The 6,922-nt window shown below is 36.9% G+C and overlaps 3 non-coding genes across 3 annotated transcripts; all 3 read right to left on the minus strand.

The window, feature by feature from the left end:
- Nucleotides 1-213: 213 nt before the first annotated feature.
- Trnav-aac (transfer RNA valine (anticodon AAC)) lies at nucleotides 214-286 on the minus strand. The gene has a single exon. It is a non-coding gene; the product is annotated as a tRNA-Val (tRNA).
- A 642-nt stretch (nucleotides 287-928) lies between these two features.
- Trnav-aac (transfer RNA valine (anticodon AAC)) lies at nucleotides 929-1,001 on the minus strand. The gene has a single exon. It is a non-coding gene; the product is annotated as a tRNA-Val (tRNA).
- A 641-nt stretch (nucleotides 1,002-1,642) lies between these two features.
- On the minus strand, nucleotides 1,643-1,715 carry Trnav-aac (transfer RNA valine (anticodon AAC)). Its single transcript has one exon. It is a non-coding gene; the product is annotated as a tRNA-Val (tRNA).
- Nucleotides 1,716-6,922: the final 5,207 nt, after the last annotated feature.

The raw sequence follows: 6,922 nt of genomic DNA on the forward strand, positions 1-6,922 counted from the left end.
CTTCACCGTCCAATAAACACAGAACCCTCATAGACAGCAAAGAAGCTCTCGAACGACAAAAATGAATGGAATTCAAAATATATTGGGGGGAAAATAGCAAAGAAGAAAAGTAATTATTCTACAAGTTGTGCCATTGTCTGCATTATAAAAAAAAACACACACAATAATAAAAGTTAAAAAAAAAAACAAACAAAAAAAAAAAAAAACAGAAATTGTTTCCGCTGGGGCTCGAACCCAGGACCTTCTGCGTGTTAGGCAGATGTGATAACCACTACACTACGGAAACTTGTAGTGATAGAGTGTAAATTTAATAGTTATGAAATTTAATAACACACAAACTATAGATAGAACGAAGATGACGTCACTCAAGCCTTTGTTATTGTATTTTGCCATCCGCGTTTGTGAGTGATTCTCACTAAACTGTCCCAGACTATGAACGTTCATGGTTACACATAGATTTGTGTGTTGGTCCGTTATACATCCGGATGGCAATGTTGTGAGCTTCTTAGCCAAGAGAATACTATCTATATGAAACCTGAAAAGTTTATTGGTGATGTGCGCGTGACTAAGAAATTCACAACATTGCCATCCGAAGTATCGTGTTGTGTGTTGGTAAATTGCAACGGCTGTCGGATGCTGTGAGTATTTTACATAAACACATAGCAACAAGATAAATGTTCATATTTACTAGTTTATTTAATTCAAATAAAACACAGCTTCACCGTCCAATAAACACAGAACCCTCATAGACAGCAAAGAAGCTCTCGAACGACAAAAATGAATGGAATTCAAAATATATTGGGGGGAAAATAGCAAAGAAGAAAAGTAATTATTCTACAAGTTGTGCCATTGTCTGCATTATAAAAAAAAAAACACACACAATAATAAAAGTTAAAAAAAAAACAAACAAAAAAAAAAAAACAGAAATTGTTTCCGCTGGGGCTCGAACCCAGGACCTTCTGCGTGTTAGGCAGATGTGATAACCACTACACTACGGAAACTTGTAGTGATAGAGTGTAAATTTAATAGTTATGAAATTTAATAACACACAAACTATAGATAGAACGAAGATGACGTCACTCAAGCCTTTGTTATTGTATTTTGCCATCCGCGTTTGTGAGTGATTCTCACTAAACTGTCCCAGACTATGAACGTTCATGGTTACACATAGATTTGTGTGTTGGTCCGTTATACATCCGGATGGCAATGTTGTGAGCTTCTTAGCCAAGAGAATACTATCTATATGAAACCTGAAAAGTTTATTGGTGATGTGCGCGTGACTAAGAAATTCACAACATTGCCATCCGAAGTATCGTGTTGTGTGTTGGTAAATTGCAACGGCTGTCGGATGCTGTGAGTATTTTACATAAACACATAGCAACAAGATAAATGTTCATATTTACTAGTTTATTTAATTCAAATAAAACACAGCTTCACCGTCCAATAAACACAGAACCCTCATAGACAGCAAAGAAGCTCTCGAACGACAAAAATGAATGGAATTCAAAATATATTGGGGGGAAAATAGCAAAGAAGAAAAGTAATTATTCTACAAGATGTGCCATTGTCTGCATTATAAAAAAAACACACACAATAATAAAAGTTAAAAAAAAAACAAACAAAAAAAAAACAAAACAGAAATTGTTTCCGCTGGGGCTCGAACCCAGGACCTTCTGCGTGTTAGGCAGATGTGATAACCACTACACTACGGAAACCTGTTGTCTAAGGTCGACTAAAAATGTTTATATAATTTGTGTCTCATTTGTAAGACCCATCATTGTGATTTCGGGAACAATCTTTAACAGTCGTAACGTCACTTCCTTCCTAATGACGCATGGGAACTTAGTAAACTGGCTCTAAACTATCGGAACAATGGCGGACGCCCTTATGAAATATTTCTACGACGAGCATAAAAGTATATCCAGAGGAAAAAAAAAAACACCATAAATCTGATCATGTTTTGACTTTTACACATTCTGATCACAAGACATCTAAAAAGTTCTAGTTAGCATGAATAATAAATAGTAATGATTTTCTTTGTCTAGAACCAAGATGGCCGCCGTTGCCAGGCGGCGTGACATCAGGCTACTGAATCCAATTTCAACGTAACCGCACATTGACCATATATATATATATATATATATATATATATATATATATATATATATATATATATATATATATATTAAGAGCAGTTTCGACTGAAAGCCCTTCTTCAGCTATCAGCGACAACGATTGAATAGGTGGTACTTTATGAGACATCGAGATAAACTTGAGAAAACGTCCAATCTGCTAGTTGAATCAGAACAAACGAAGGAGGAACGTTGTATGCTGTTGAATGGTTTTGAGCCCAAAACATTTTTTCTTCAAAAATAAATTGTAATATTTAATCTGCTCAAAATTGTTTATCATCAGTCCTGTAAATTGGCCACTGGCGCTTTACATCAACACAGTGATAATATTTAGTGGACATTATTTAGTAAAAAGAAACAAAAACAAAACAAAGGAACAACAAAACAGAAAACAAAATAACAAACCAAAACAAAAAAGCCCCAGAAAATAAACAACAAACAAACAAACAAAAATAAAATGTTGAGCTTTTATATAGCGCAATATCCGCTAAACGTGCTCAAAGCGCTTTACAAAGGGTCCTTGGTCAACAGCAACATTTAACATTTAGGACGGAACATGACGCCTGTAAGGCGATATTAGAATTTTTTTCACATAAACAACGCTGTTAACGGCCTGGTACTCATTTTACACTTGAGTAAAGTGAGATAATGTGAGTAAAAGAGCTTTTTCTAAGGGTTCAACTATGCGCTGAGCGAGGCTCGAACCCAGGAATTTCCGATTGGAAAGCGAGTGTCATACCACAAGGTCACATAGCCGCACAATACTTTTTTGAGACTTTAACCCTCTCCATACCACCTACATCAAAATCGTCACATTTGTTACGACACAAAATACATTATTCTTATTCAGATTTACTTTGTACAACACAAACTGTGAAGAATTATCTTTGTTTAATTAATAAGGACATAAAGTTGTTTTATAGAGAGCTTGTTTGAGTTAAAGAAATCCATTTTTCTCCTGGCTAAGCCTGTCATTTTGGGAAAATACTGAAAATGATCGGTAAGGAGAGAGTTAAGTTACATTTATTTATGCTCATATTGACTTTAATGACTATTAAAGTGTTTTGAAGTTTCAACGAAAGGCGCTATAGAAATATGGTTATTATTATTATTATTATTATTATTATTATTATTATTATTATTATTATTATTATTATTATTATTATTATTATTATCATTATTATTATTATTATCATTATTATTATTATTATCATTATTATTATTATTATATTATTATTATTATTATTATTATTATTATTATTATTATTATTATTATTATTATTATTATTATTATTATCAGAATGAGATTAAACCCCCGATAGATTTGAAGAGTGGTTTTCCAAATCTTTCATTTTGAGATATTGAGGATTATCTCCCCTATAATTGCTCATTCGGTTTGTTATTTTATCACATTAAACTCCAAATTCACACAAATCTAAGGAAATTAAAGATGGTGTCAATTGGTGCTTAAAATAAAATTTACATTTCAATTGATCTCATGGATGGAAAATCTCGAAAAGTAGAAAAATCGACTTCACGAGTTTTAGGAAAAGCAGCCTTCAATTAATACTGGGTCGGGTCGACTGGTGACATATTGATGACTGTCAAGTCTAGAATCAGCAATCATCGCTGCCAATGTCCATCGATGCCGTTAGTTAATGCGATCATGAAAGCGCTTTCATCAGGCGTGTCCCTTTTGTTGAAGGAAGTGTCTGGAACAAAATGGCGGAGCGTGGGAACCTCGCAGGTTGAGTTTGAATAGGGGAGGAGATGAAGAAGCCGACGAGAGAGGGCGCTCGTGATTGAGACGGGTGGTGGGATGCCCGGATGCCTATAGAAACAGGATGATGGGATCGCTGGGGCAAGTAGTGGAATAATATAAAAAAATCAGGGAAAATAAAGAAAGGAATCGTTGAGGAGAGAAACGAAACGAAATGAATAAATGTTGATTTAAATTTCTCTATCTTTTTGGGCCCCCTCTTCACTCTTTGCCTTGCTATCCTTCCTTCAGCTTCCTTTATTGGAAAAAGGTCTCTGATGTGTGAAGAAGAAGAAGAAAAAAAAAGGGAAAGATCTATTGGGAAATAAAGAAGTGAGTTGTGGAGAAAAGAGAAGAGGAGTATGATTGCATTGAAAGGGTTAGGGGTGTTGGGGGTAGGTGGGGGGATAGAGCTGTTCAGAGATTGATGGAAAATAATTGGTAGGGGTAAGGGGATGGGGATGGGGGGGGGGGGAGTTGAGAGAGTTGGCGGGGGGGGGGGGGGGGGTGGAATTGGAGGAAGTTGAAACATGAAATAAAACGATGCCAGGGAATTAATCTTTGAGAGACGGGGAAGGTTTTTGAAGTGATTTGTCTTTATACTTTGTAGCAGGACCTTTTTGTGTCAACACGGCAGAGGGAAGGGCCCTTCAGGCGGCAGGGAGAAGAACAACAACGCTCCGGGGAATCTCTGGTTGAACGTAAATAAAATGATTGGATCAGACGATAATTGGCTACATCCGGGTTAATGAAAATCATAGGGTATATATATCGATATTAGGTATTCATAAGTACGCCAAACGTGGCTCAGATCGTACGAATTAGGACTTACTTACTTACTTATCCGAACCAGCGACCACCTGAGCTCTAGCCCTTCGGTGGACGAATTAGGAAACATGGCTGTTTATTTGAAAATCAAAGGGTATATCGATATTAGGTATTCATACCCCAAACTTTGGTCAGATCGTACGGATTAGGAAACTGGGCTGTTTTCTTTGACATGCTGATATATGTAATATTATTGCATGCGTTATTTTGTGTTGTTGTACTCTGGGAAAAAAAAACCAAACAAAACATTTATTTAAATTTTTGTCGATCGATTTAAATGACCTTCAGGTCTTAATTGAGCTTTTATATAGCGCAATATCCACTAAAATGTGCTCAAAGCGCTTTACAAGGGGTCCCTGGTCAACAGCAACATTTAACATGTAGGACGGGACATGACGCCTGTCAGGCGATATTACAATTTTTCGGACAACGACAACGCTGTTAACGGCCAGTACTCATTTTACACCTGAGTACGGTGAGAGAATGTGAGTAAAGAGCCTTTTCCAAGGACTCAACTATGCGCCGAGCGAGGCTCGAACCCAGGACCTTCCGATCCGAAAGCGAGTGTCATACATGTTATGTGTTTCTGTTGGTCAGGGACACCTTGTAAAGCGCTTCGATAAAGAACTGAACAAGTGTGTATGGCAGACGAGGCAAAGAAATAAAAGTAAAAGAAAAAAAAAAAACATCCCAAAAAGTCAGTCGACTGGGGATCGAACCTCAAACCTTCTGATTACCGGTCAGACGTGCTACCATTACACCACAGAGGTTCCTGATAGTTGGGACAATTTTTAATACTTATAGGGAATGAGATTAGCGAGGACGAAAGACGCATGCGCACAACCAACATGACTTTCTCTCTCTAATAACTTTTCAGCCGGTGACGTCACAGACTATGGGTGACGTCCAATCAAGGGACGCAACTCTTCCGCGAATCTCATTCCCTATTGGTCGCGATTCTTCTATAAAGTCCAGATGGGAGAAACGCCCTCAAACACTTGACTAGTGACGCTTAGAGATTTGATAATCCCTAATCCCCGTTAATCCAATAAGAAGCATCATCTTAAAGGGGAAGAAAAGAGATCCAAATTCCCGGATTATGTTGCAGGAAACAATACGCTGAACATTAAATACTGTCACCATTTTGTACATTTATTTATTTGTCGCATGTTTCTGTTTGTTTTTCTTATAATGTTTTCAATATATTTTCGTTTTTTTTTGTTGTTGTTTTTTTTTTTTTTTTGCTCAAACAATAATACGGGCGCCTCGTGTTAGTTTTGCTATCACAAGATTAGAGTTGTTGTTGGTCAAAGCCCCTTTGTAAACCTCCTTGAGCATGTTTAGTTGATATTGCGCTATATAAAAACTCAAGTTAAAAAGAGAAAATAATTTTATAATGGTGAGATTAATGGAGAAGTATTGATGTTATGAGTTTAGATACAATTCTCTAGACGGATATAGCTTGCCGATACACAACACTATGTGTTACCATGAGCGTTTATAGTCTGATTGATAGAGTTTAGTGAGAACTAATCACCAAGATAGCTGCCTAAAAGCAATAGCAAAGAGCTGAGAAACGGATGTTGTGAATATTCTACCTAAACGCATAGCATCAAGTGGTCAATGCCAGGCTATGAGTTTACCAAGGCTACAGTCAAACAATGAGTTGACTCAGACTTTAATGTTAAAAGTTACTCATAGTTTTGAGTGTTGGTCCGATCGCGTGGTGGACGGAAAAAGCGAGAATTTTGGTGGACGGAACAAGCGAGTAATTTACTTCTACACGTCCCATCAAAATACTTTAGCCTATTTATTATCATTAATATTATTCTCTATTTAATTTTCACCAGTGAATATTGTGTTATTGTTGTTTCAGACATCGAAAACCGATGATTGTGTTGAATGGTCGTGAGAAACGGCCTGCCTGCATCTCAATGGTTGGAGACCATAGAATTGTCACCCACTGTCAATGAGCGGTAGAGACCAGACCTGCCTTGTACTACGAAATATTCGTAGAAATACGATTTTTTTTACTTCAGTTACAGAGCCTCATACGTCTCTTTGACAATAAATGTTGAATGTCAACCTCTTGAAGACCTGAGATGCACATTCCCCCCACCAAATCAAAGCATCAGTAACACACTTTATAGTCACCTGGAACAACTACAATAGACGTCTAACTTCTACGTCATGGCACAAGACC

The sequence above is a fragment of the Berghia stephanieae genome, chromosome 6 (assembly GCF_034508935.2).
Source record: "Berghia stephanieae isolate SIO BIC M18660-M18661 chromosome 6, UCSD_Bste_1.3, whole genome shotgun sequence".
NCBI classification, from domain to species: Eukaryota; Metazoa; Mollusca; class Gastropoda; order Nudibranchia; family Aeolidiidae; genus Berghia; species Berghia stephanieae.